This window comes from Myotis daubentonii, chromosome 3 (genome assembly GCF_963259705.1).
Source record: "Myotis daubentonii chromosome 3, mMyoDau2.1, whole genome shotgun sequence".
Classification (NCBI taxonomy): Eukaryota; Metazoa; Chordata; class Mammalia; order Chiroptera; family Vespertilionidae; genus Myotis; species Myotis daubentonii.
The window spans coordinates 104,819,073-104,831,742 of record NC_081842.1 but is presented as its reverse complement, the minus strand read 5'-3'; the positions used below and the strand labels follow the sequence as shown (position 1 = coordinate 104,831,742).

General features: G+C 44.8%; 1 pseudogene; it reads right to left on the bottom strand.

The window, feature by feature from the left end:
* Positions 1-645: 645 nt before the first annotated feature.
* LOC132231869 (PRELI domain containing protein 3B-like) lies at positions 646-4,325 on the bottom strand (annotated as a pseudogene).
* Between the last annotated feature and the right edge of the window lie 8,345 nt (positions 4,326-12,670).

Here is a 12,670-nt window from a genome sequence, read left to right as displayed (position 1 = left end):
TCTGCCACAGAGGAGCTTGTCATCCCACGGGGGTGGGGCAGACAGGCAGGTAGAGCTGGGGCATCAAGGAGTTGGAGTCAAGTTAATGTTAGAAGAAAAGTCCTCTCTCCCCCACCTCATATCCACAAAAATATTCCGCCCCCCCCCCCCCCCCCCAGACACTCAGCAAGGAAAATAGTACAGAGTCTCATCTTGACTGTGGAGTCCCTCCTTGAAATAATAGAGATTTTATCTACTACCTGTTAGCCAAACTTGTTTTTGCCTCTTTTTTTTTTTAATTATAAGAACATGGCATCAAAAACATTTAAGAAAAAGATAAAAGATCAGCCACAGTCCCACTCACTTAATATAGTGCCAGGGCCTTGCTTAATATAGAGCAAGGCCCTGGCACTATATTAAGTGATGTGTTTCTCTTCCCAGTCCTGCTGAGGCTGACAGCCCATCACCTTCCCAGGCCCCATACTTGTCCCATGGTAGAATACTGGGGCCTCGCATGGGCCAAACCCTGGAGTGGTTGAAACTACGGGGTACAGTACAAGTGGTTCCCTCATTAGCTAGAAAGTGCCAACTCTTTGGGTCTGGGAGCAAATTCCTGCCATTGGGAGGAATTTGAATGTTTTTGATCCAGTAGTAAAGCATAAGGGCTTAGGTGTTAATTTTCTTAAATAACTGTAGAAAACAGAGTGTAAAAATAGTCATCCACAATACCAACATCTTAGGATAATTATTATTACTACTGGAATCTATTTTCTTCTATATCTACACATAAAAGGGTCTCTGCTTATCCTGTGATGGCTTGAGCACTCATACTATCTCATTAGCATGAAGCCCAGTGTTTCCTTCACGAATTCTGAAGGGATGTCTCCTTCCACTTATTTGTTGAAAAACTGCAGGAGTTTACTTGGGATAGTGGTTTAGTCCTGCTTTCAGATGTCAGGCATGTGTAGCACCAGAAACTGGTCATTCCTTCACTACTCATTGCTTCCTAGTATATATTGCTCTTGAAGACTATTCTGTGCTATTGAACCAATGACTTCCTTACTCTCTGAAACATTGCAAAGGTGCTTCACATGTTAGCTTCCAGTTCATAGCCATGGGTGCCCAAGGCATGAAACTTCTGAGGAATGACACAGCTGGGGAACCTATAGCCCCTCCTGAACCTTCAAGTCCTTTGGGTTGAGTCTGGACCAGTCTAAATTACCCCTTTTCCTCAGGGTAATTTTATATCATGACCTTGTTGCCCTTTGCTAAGCTGGGTTTTGCTTGGGATCACCCCATGATTCTCCTAACAGATCTCCCTAATGTGAATTTCAGTAAGCAGGGGACGAGCAGACAGCACCTTCTTACCCTGAAGGAGCTTCAGCACTTTATGCTAATAGATCTACTCATCCTGACAATCCTCCAGTACTACTTACCACAAAAAAATGGGGACCAGTTACACTCTTTTCTCCAGGACCACAGGTGGCCACCACCTTATACTTCTATTGTTAAGAGGACCTCTCAATCAGCAGTACATTGGCAAATGTTTAACCACAGATCTCTGAAAAAATTAAAAGTTCTGATTGTTTGCCAATTTCTGTGATGTAAATACTCTTACCATGGCCAATTCAACCTACCAAGGTGATGCCACTAGGCTGGGAGTTGGGACTTGATGCCTTGGCACACTATGCCCTTGGGAGTCCAGCCAGCGCCAGGACTCCGCTGCCTCAAGTGACCAGGCATGAGGGGACCTTTTGCCTTTGCTTACTAGAGAACTGCTAGAAGCATTTACTAAATATGTAAATAAAGTATACCATATCTTATAGTGAAACTCTGGGATCATACCAAACAATACATTCTTTAAACATTATTGAAATGAGGCTTCTAAAATCCAGGGTGGTGGTGTTGTTTTTTTGTAATTATCTAACACCTTACAAAACCAGGGTTATTTTGTTGTTGTTTAACTATTAGCTTAAAAAAGTGTGCCCAATCATGTAAAGCGCCTCCTTCCTAACCAACTCCATTACCGCTGCCATTTTTTGCCCCTCCCCCACCTCCCTCCTCCCTCTGCCCTTTCTGCCTTCCTGCTGAGGAATCAGGACATTGAGAAGCCAAGTCCAGTGTGCAGCAGCTCCAGGCTCTGTTCCTAGACCCCTAAGACTTGGACTTTGCTGTTTAAGGCTGTGTGATTTTTATTTTTATTTTTTAAGTTTAGAGTGAAGAAAATTCAGTAATGACTTTATTTTTTCAGTTAACATAACCAGCCCACAATACAGCACACTGACTCCTAGAGTACAAATTCAAGGAAGGGAACACCTTCACTAAGTTACAAAACTTTGGCAAATCAATACAGTACTCTTTAATAGAATCAAATCATATTTTTGTTGGAGTTATATTTTACTTGAGTGATAATTTTCACTCCCAAAATGTGTGGATGAAAGGGGCCACATGGCGGTCTTGAAACTCAGAGACCTAAAGTCACCACAAAGGATGGTCTGAAATGGAACTTTAACTAAAAGCAGTTATGGTGGGTAGTTATATCCTGGCTGGTATCTTCACTGACAAGTCAACCTTTATCTTAACTGATCCTATCTGTCTTTTTGCATCTATAATAACATATTCTTGAAATGTCTGGGTAGCTTGTAACTTCCCTTTTTCCTGACCCCTTGCAGAACAAGGTAATGTGCCTGGGAGCCAGGACAGATACCACAAATTCCTTCATTGTTATCATGTTAATTGTTGACTGTTGGCTATCCTACACCCTATCCTACACCCATCTAAGTATATGTCTATCATTTTACTTTTCATCCAATCCCAGAGGTTTTCCCGCTTTGCTTTCTCCCACCTCTCCAATCTATCACCAATGGATTTCATGTAACCCACCTACATCTCCTCCTTTGATTGCAATGTATAAAAATAGATGAAAACCCACCATGCTCAGAGCACTATCCCAATCCATTGAGATACTGCTTCCCGGCAATTGTCGACTGTTTGGCTCAAATAAACTCACAAATTCTTTACAGGTTTGAATGTTTTTACGTTAACAAATGTCATTTTAGTACCAAATTAAAACACTGTAGTTTTTAATGGTGGTTTATAGCAGAGCAAGTTATACTAATTAATATCTTTTAAAACGATACAATTTCTCCTTAGAAAGTTCCCTCTTGAAGTTTTCCTCAGCAGGACATTTGTATCTATTTGCAGGTGGCTCCGCTTTGTCCTGGGGTTGCTCCAAAGCCCCGTAGAGTTCCAATGCATGAAAAGCTTTAAAATTCTACCTGAAGATTTAATATGCTAACACCAATTTCCAAGTACTTAAAAAAATTTGTTTAATTTTTACATAAATAATGGAACATTCAAAGCCAGACAGTCATTTCAAACAACATTAATAATTTCACTGTTCCCTTTTATTTAGAAACACTGTACCTCTTTGTTTTGATCAAATCACATAACCTTTTTTCAACTTATTTTTTAAAAAATTCAACCTAAAACATAGTTGTATTTTTTAAATGACAAATAATTATAACGCCAGCTAGTAGAGATCTGGGACTGGGTGTTATATATCAACTTCCCTCATTTCTCTACAACAAGCATATCAAACTCAAAGGCTAACATGGTCCAAGTAAATAAGTTTTAAATTTATGTGGGCCACAAAAAAAAACCCAAAAGCTTCAATTTTCATAGAAACGTAGGTTTATTTCGATAGAGATATGCTGAATACAAAGGGCTGAAATAAATGAGTAAATAAATATTCGTTGCAGGCTGCGAGTTTGACATGCTTGCTCTACTAATGCTGCTGCTGCCATTGGCATCTGTATGCTCCCTCCTGTCGAAGCAGTCAGTTCTTAATGTCAGCGTTTAATCTATGCATTAGTCATTCCATTGCTTCTTGGCCTCTGTTAGCATTTGAGATATCGTACTTGCCAGAGATGACTTCTGAGACTGGCTCCTTTCACAGCGATTATGGCCTCTGGAGTCGAAACTTTTTTCTGGGTCTTGAGGATGTGGTTTGTGTATAAGTCTCTCATCTACTGAAACCATATTTGCAAATGAAATATTAGTGGATTTTAGTTCCATTGTTTTCTCTACAAAGTCAACCTCAGAATGGTCTTGCACATGTGTTTTGGTTCCTGCCACACCTATCAGAGATTTCACAGTGGAAGGCAGTCCCCACTCTGTGCTGAGCAGTCTATGGCTGTGCAGCTTTCAAGAAAGATCTCTATGTTTGTCCAGTACATCATCTCCAACCACACTTGGGTTCATAGGGTTTGGGTATTTCTGCATTGCGGTTGTTGTAACAGTTTCCCATGGTGGTCAAAGACGTGCTCCAAAGTCCAGATTTTCATGGTGCCACAGCCTGAGCGGTGTCTGGGCAATGCAATGAGGCAAAGGGTTAAAGCTCTGTGATATTCTTTTTTTTTTTTTAATATATTTTATTGATTTTCTACAGAGAGGAAGGGAGAGAGATAGAGAGTCAGAAACATCGATGGGAGAGAAACATCGATCAGCCGCCTCCTGCACATCTCCCACCGGGGATGTGCCCGCAACCCAGGTACATGCCCTTGACCGGAATCGAACCTGGGACCCCTCAGTCCGCAGGCCGATGCTCTATCCACTGAGCCAAACCGGTTTCGGCATCTGTGATATTCTGATGAAGAATCTTTTGTCATTTATTAGGCATATGGTCCAGCGGTGTGACCAATATCTGCTAGCATCAATTTTCTTTAGGGATCTTAGTTACAAATTATGATACATATTTGCTTTAATATCCAAATTGAGAGCTTTGTCTCAAAAGCCTATCTAGTGATTTAAAAAAAGAAAAAAAAGAAATGCTAGGTTACACTATAATTACCCCGTCTACCTTTTCAGTGTTTTGAAAGAGGATTGTTGGGACTGAGCTACTATGTGTCCCTCACTCCCCTTATATCTTAGATTGGCCCCCAGGAGAGAGAGGGTCCCCTTCTGGGCAGCTCCCTCCCATAACATTTACTTTTTCTTCTGAGGATTTTGACTATGGCCTTAAACACACATGATGGTGAGATATAATTTAGTCACACTAGGGGAAGATTATAGGAACTGTGCATTTATTCAACAGTTTTTGATAGACTCACCTTTCCCTGGAATGTGATTACTAAACCCGCCCGTCCCTGGAATGGCGATGACTTACTGTAAGTGTGATATGGCCCCAACCCAGAAGGAACACCTTGTATGGACATATACATTGACTAACCAACCAGCTCTCTTCAAGTACCCCAAGCCCTCGTGCCTTCCTCATTCTCCTTAAAACGAGTTCTAACCGCTGCACAGACTGCTGCTCTCCCTTTGCGAGACAGCCCAGTAGGTCTTTCCTCTAATAAAGCCTGTGTCACCTGGTTTTTGGCCTCTGACTGATCTTTCAGTTTTATTCGGAGCTTACAACATGCAAGGCACTGTAGTAAATGCTGAGTTTTATCAGTGAACAAAACATAAATTTCTGTTGTCAAGGAGATAATAAATGAGTGAATGAATGAATGAGTGAATGAATGAATGAATGAATTCTGTGCAAACAAAGACCAATGGCCTGCTGGGGCAGTATTCACTTTTTTCTAAAGGACACAGAAGAGTCCTGGAGTCTTTCAGAAAGACTTCAAAATTCAGCTATCATGTCATAGACTCATGAAGAGCGCTGTTTGGGGTCAGGGAGATGGCAGAACAGTGCTTGGCTCTGAAGTCACCCTTTCCATCAGCCCTGAAGACTCAGGGGTGTTGGGCTGGCCTCCCCTGCACACCTGATTTAGTGAACAGGTGGCAGCAGCGACAAGGGTAGAAGTATACATCTCCCCCAATGGAATCACAAGTCCCAAGTCTGAGTCCTTCTAGGTGCAAGACTTCAGCTTGTTTACCTTCTCTGGAAGTACATCCTCACCAGTAAATGGGCTGCTAAAACCCCTCCAGGATCATTGTGAAGTTTACAATAGCTGATACATGGAAAAGCATGTTGCAAACCTAATGCACAATTTCAGTCTATTTAATGCTATATTGATTATGAGCTAAAAAAAAACAAAACACCTAGTGACTGAGGTGGTCAGTTTTGAACTCTGTCGTGTGCTTTCTTTGTGACTCTTTCTCTCTTGCCATGTAAATTGCATTTACAATTTGGAATTAGATGCTGAAGCTATTTTCAAGTGGGGGTTTAAATCAAAGATTAAGGAAGCATGTAAGACACCTATCTGGTGATAGTGTGAGACTTCTCTTTAAGTGTGAACCTCCTCTGTTGTAGTAGCGGGCTCTTAGGATTTTATTTTTATTTTAGTAAATCTTTATTGTTCAGATTATTACATTTGGTCCTCTTTCCCCTCTCCCCATAGGTCCCCTCCACCCAGTTCCCACCCCACCCTCTGCCCTTACCCCACCACTGTCCTCATCCCTAGGTGCACAATTTTTGTCCAGTCTCTTCCCACATCTCCCACACCCCTTTCCCCACCAAGAATAGTGAGTCCATTCCCTTTCTATGTCCCTGATTCTATTATAATCACCAGTTCATTCTGTTCTTCAGATTATTTATTCACTTGATTCTTAGATTCACTTGTTGATAGATGCATATTTGTTGTTCATAATTAGTATCTTTACCTTTTTCTTCTTCTTCCTCTTCTTAAAGGATACGTTTCAGCATTTCATATAATGCTGATTTGGTGGTGATGAACTCCTTTAGCTTTTCCTTATCTGTGAAGCTCTTTATCTGACCTTCAACTCTGAATGATAGCTTTGCTGGATAGAGTAATCTTGGTTGTAGGTTCTTGGCATTCATCACTTTAAATATTTCTTGCCACTCCCTTCTGGCCTGCAAAGTTTCTGTTGAGAAATCAGCTGACAGTCGTATGGGTATTCCCTTGTAGGTAACTGAGTTTCTTTCTCTTGCTGCTTTTAAGATTCTCTCTTTGTCTTTTGCTCTTGGCATTTTAATTATGATGTGTCTTGGTGTGGTCCTCTTTGGATTCCTTTTGTTTGGGGTTCTCTGCGCTTCCTGGACTTGTAAGTCTATTTCTTTCATCAGGTAGGGGAAGTTTTCTGTCATTATTTCTTCAAATAGGTTTTCAATATCTTGCTCTCTCTCATCTTCTGGCACCCGTATAATTTGGATGTTGGTACGCTTGAAGCTGTCCCAGAGGCTCCTTACACTATCCTCATATTTTCGGATTCTTTTTTCATTTTGCTTTTCTGGTTGGGTGTTTTTTGCTTCTTTGCATTTCAAATCTTTGCCTTGATTCTTGCGCTCCTCTGGTCTGCTGTTGGGAGTCTGTATAATATTTGTTATTTCAGTCCGTGTATGCTTAATTTCTAGTTGATTCTTTATCACAACATCGAGGGTCTCATTAGATTTCTTGAGGATCTCAATAACTTTATCGGCGGCTTCTAGACAGTTCTTGAGAGACCTTAAAAGTGTGGTTCTGAACTCAATATCCTCCATTGACAGTTTTGTCCTGTTTCTTTGTCTCCGCATTTTTTATGCTTTCTTGGTGCACCCCCTAGTGGTCTTTGTGTGCAGTCTTGTTGTAGTTAAGCCTTGATTTTTGTAGTTAATACTAGGGGGATTTGACCTCCAGGCCAACTGGCTGTGAGAATCAGCTGTGTCTGCAGTGGGAAAACTTCTGTCCTCTAGGGAGGTGCTAATCTAGCCTTTGCCTGAGGCTATCTGGCAAATGGCTCTGTGCAGGGCTTGGGCGGGGCTGGTTGCACAGGATCTACAGGGCAGGTGGAGGGAGCAGTTATGGCTGCTCTCAGTCCCATCCCCAGAGGCTCTGCCTCTCAGACTCCCAGCAACCGCTGCAAACCTCAGAGAGAAAGCTGCCCTCGTGTTCCGACCGATGCCAGACAGTCCCGCTTCTCCCATTTGAGTCTGGGTCCCTAGAGACTTGCCCAGACTGGAGCTCAGAATCTGAGACTCCCTCCCGATTGAAAACGACAACCGCGCCCTCAGCTACCAGCCCGCTCAGCGCATACCTTCGCGCCTTTGTATTTTCCTCACTGCGCCTCCTCTGAGTCTCATATGCTGTTCTCTTTCCTTCTAGTTGAAGAATTTCCCCTCAGCCAGTCTTTCTGTGGTTCTGGGCGATGTCCATTCCGTCTTTTAGTTGTATTTGTGAAGTGGTTGTTCGAGGCAGCTAACTCCGGTGTTTACCTATGCCGCCATCTTCTAGATATTTATCCTGTGTCACTTTCTGATCTCCGGGCTCTTAGGATTTGACCTAGTAGCAAAGTCCCTGTTCCTAGGGCTGAAAGAAGGGGTGGAAGTTCACAGGGTGTCTTAGGACTCAGGAGGAGGTGGGATGGAGGGTGATGAAGGTTCAGGTTCAGAACCACTAGGAGAAATGCTGTCTCAGTCAGGGTAGACAGAGGTCTTTTAACAGGTCTGAACCTGTCTGCCATCTTGCACGAAATTCCATTCTGTAGTGTCCAAGGGAAAGCCATTTTCTGTGGTTCTGATTTGCACATACAGGGTGTCCTTTTCTGTAACTTAATAATAAACTTAATTTTTGGTCATTATTTGCCTGAAACCTCAATGCTGACTGTAATCTCATAAGCAACCTTTTTGGTCACACTTGGAATATTTATTGATGCTCTAAAAATATTAAATTTATGTCAAGGCATTTGCATGAAATAACTGATTGTGTTCACAATTTGATAATGAAATCTCACAGCTCGAGAGTGGGGAATGAGGAGAAGAGAGCAATTGCAAAGCTTACACCTAAGACAATGTTAGGAACCATTGTCTGCGCTCTTCAATTCCACATCTTTAAAGTGCACACACACATTGGGTTTAAAAACATATGCCAAATGTTTAACTATTAAACTTCAACTAAACATTGAATCATTTTCCCCCGTGTTGATTGTTTCACTATTGTCAGAAGGAGCCTAAAGCCCCCTATGTATTGTTGTAGTCCTAATACTTTTGGAAATAGATTGTGGACTATAGTTATCCTATCTAATAATAGACAAACATGGTAATTAACTGTACCCCCGACACGCTTCCCATTGGCTAATCAGGGTGATATGCAAATAAACTACCAACCAAGATGGCGGCCAGCAGCCAGGCAGCTGAAGCGAACAGGAGGCTAGCTTGCTCCAGTGATGGAGGAAGCCAAGGTTCCCCGCCTGCTGCTGCCAGCCTCTGAGCTGCACTCTAAGAAACAATGTTGCAATTATAGAAGCTAAACAAACCCCAGAAACCTGCTTTCAGCCAGCCGGGCCTCAGAGCTGGAGTTGCAACAGTGTTTCAATTATAGAAGCTAAACAAACCCAGATACCTGCTTTCAGCAGTCGAGGTCTCAGAGCTGGAGCCGAGCCTCAGAGCTAACGCCGGCTCTCAGTTCCAGTGACAGCCATAGAAGGTAAATAAGTCCCAGAATAAAAAGAAAAAAAGGAGAGGTTGGCAGCTTCAGTCGCCCGCCAGCCTGAAAACGGCCCTCAGCCCCTCACCCAGACTGTCCAGGCATCCCAGTGGGGACACGCACCCTGAAGGGGATGTGACCAGCTGCAAACAGCCATCATCCCCTCATCCAGGCTGGCCAGGCACCCAAGCTGGACCCCCACCCTGATCTGGGACACCCTTCAGGGCAAACCAGCTGGCCCCCACTCGTGCACTAGGCCTCTATCCTATGTAATGAAAGGGTAATATGCAAACTGACCCTAACAGCAGAAAGACTGGGAATGACTGGTCACTATGACACACACTGACCACCAGGGGGCAGACACTCAATGCAGGAGCTGCCCTCTGGTGGTCAGGGTGCTCTCACATGGGAGGAGCTCTGCTCAGCCACAAGCCAGGCTGATGGCTGCCAGTACAGCGATGGTAGTGGGAGCCTCTCTTGCCTCCTCAGCAGCACTAAGGATGTCCGATTGCAATTTAGGCCTGCTCTCCGCTGGCAAGTGGATTTCCCCCAAGGGCTGCCGGGCTGCCAGAGGGATGTCTGATTGCCATCTTAGGCCCAATCCCCCAGGGAGTGGGCCTAAGCCAGCAGGTGGTCATCCCCTGAGGGGTCCCAGACTGCGAGAGGGCACAGGCCGGGCTGAGGGGCCCCCCTTCCCCCCTAAGTGCACAAATTTTTGTGCACCAGGCCTCTAGTCTACACTAATAAAAGAGAAACATGCAAATTGGTGTCACTCTGCTATGCCCACCAGCCAATCAGAGCAACTATGCAAATTAACCCACCAAAGATGGCGGTTAATTTGCATACACAGGCATGGAGTGAAGACTGAAGGCTCTGGCTGGACTGAAGACTGAAGACTGAAGACTGAAGAGACCGGAGGGGAGAAGCCAAGCCTCTCTGCAGCTGCAACGGACCAAAGGCCTGGGTCCCAGGTGCCGGAGGAAAACTGGTGCCGGCAGCCAGGGGAAGGAAGGCCTATTGCGCGAATCTTCATGCAATGGGCTTCTAGTTTAAAAATAAGAAAACAAACTCAGTGAGAGAGTACTATTTTCTTCTGGTACAAAATATGCCAGACATGATAAGAAGTCAGCTTTTCTGACTAAGCAAGAGACTGTTATGGCTTTTCACAAAATGTGCACAATTACCAGGGTGCACTGTTCTGTTTCCTCCCAATCCAGCTCTCTGGGCAGCTTGCCCCTTACTAGCCTGTCTTAAACACCCTGGGGCTCTCTCTCTCTCTCTCTCTCTCTCTCTCTCTCTTTCTCTCTTTCTCTCCTCCTCCCTCCCTCCCTCCCTCCCTAAAGATACCATATAATCAAAGGATGGATTACATTTATTTCTCAGGCCAAAAGATGACTCACAAGACAGAAGCAAAGAAGTAATGGAAGGGATGGAATGGTTTTGAATTATTTATTCAGTAGCAGACTCCATGTAAATAAAACTATCGAAAACCTCAGGATTTCCAGGGAAAGGAAGCCAGAAAAGAGCAGCCCAGATGTGGCCTGCAGGTTGGCATGGCAGTTGTTCACACAATTTTTTTTAATGTTGAGGCAGAACAAAGAGCCCCGGCGTCTTACATCCTTAGTTCATTCTTTCCCTTAGCTAGCAAGCTCAGCCCTGAGTGTGCAGGGCAAAGTGACCCAGGTCACTGCAGGAGCAAAGTATTTTCCATGCTGTACTGTTCCTTTTTCGAAATGGGAAATCTCATTTTCTGGAAGATTCCAAATTGGGTTTTGGTTTTACATCCCAATTGCCAGGGCAGCTGCAAATGACTTTAAGCAGTGATTACAGCTATGCGCACATAACTTTCTGTCTTTTTATTGCCTAGAAATTCAGGCGCTGGACTCTCTCTGCTGTTATTCTAAACTGGTTTCACATTCAGAGATGTGCACTCACACACACCTCACATGTGGTCGGCACTTCCTGTGCTGTGACTGGCCTGAGAACCAGTCAATAGCAAGGGACTATTTTATTTCTACAAACAGGACAGTTAAGTTCCCTTAGCCAGCTCATGTGCCCTGCCCTGCCCCGCCCCCATGGTTTTAAATTGCTTAGTTAGTGCATCTGTCTTAATGTTAAGGAGCAGTCAGGCAGGTTGCTCACCTGCCACTTTTGTTTTGCTCACCAGGCTCTCCATCTTTCTGGGCCGTCAATTCTGATTAGCTCTTGCACAATGTGGCTTCCTGGGCTGCTGCTGAGAGTAACCTGTGTGCTCCCTGCGCACATCTGCGAATGGTGCTCAGCTGTGCAGGCACCACAGGGAGGCAGGGGAAAGAGTGCTGTGAACTTGAGTGTCCTTGGCAGAGGAAGGGGCCAGTTGCACCCCTTCTGTGGGGTTATAATCTCATGCAAAACAAAAGCTACTTAGAAGTGAAGTAGGGGAGGGTCTGCTTTCAGGGTGTGAAGCAGGCCATATATTAGTTCCTTATAAAGGAACTGTTTTGGTTACCCAAAGGAGGGGTGTGGTGATGAAATTTTCATCACCTCTCTCCCAGATACACTTATGCCTCTCAAAACATTCTGATTAGAGAGAGGCTTTTTGTCCCCACAAATCTGACAGGTTTTTATAATTTTACTATGACCGCTTTCAAATGAATGTATCAGTACTCCTTATAAGTAGCTATCTTTATAAACAGCTTTATTGAGATACTAGTGGCCTGGTGCATGAAATTCGTGCACAGGAGGGGGAGGGTGTCCCTCAGCCCAGCCTGCACCCTCTCCAATCTCGGACCCTTTGGGGGATGTCGACTGCTGGTTTAGGCCTGATCCCAGGATGTTCCTGGATGTCCGACAGCCCTGATCCCAGAATGTCCAGCAAGCCTGATCCCCAGATGTCCCTGGATGTCCAGCAAGTCTGATCCCCAGATGTCCCTGGATGTCCAACAAGTCTGATCCCAGGATGTCCCTGGATGTCCGGCAGGCCTGATCCCAGGATGTCCAGCAGGCCTGATCCCTGGATGTCTGGCAGGCCTGATCCCAGGATGTCCCAGGATGTCCGGCAGGCCTGATCCCAGGACGGCCCTGGATGTCCGGCAGGCCCGATCCCAGGATGTCCCAGGATGTCCGGCAGGCCTGATCCCAGGACAGCCCTGGATGTCCGGCAGGCCTGATCCCAGGATGTCCGGCAGGCCTGATCCCAGGACGTCCCAGGATGTCCGGCAGGCCTGATCCCAGGACGGCCCTGGATGTCCGGCAGGCCTGATCCCAAGATGTCCCTGGATGTCCGGCAGGCCTGATCCCAGGATGTCCGGCAGGCCTGATCCCTGGATGTCCGGCAGGCCTGA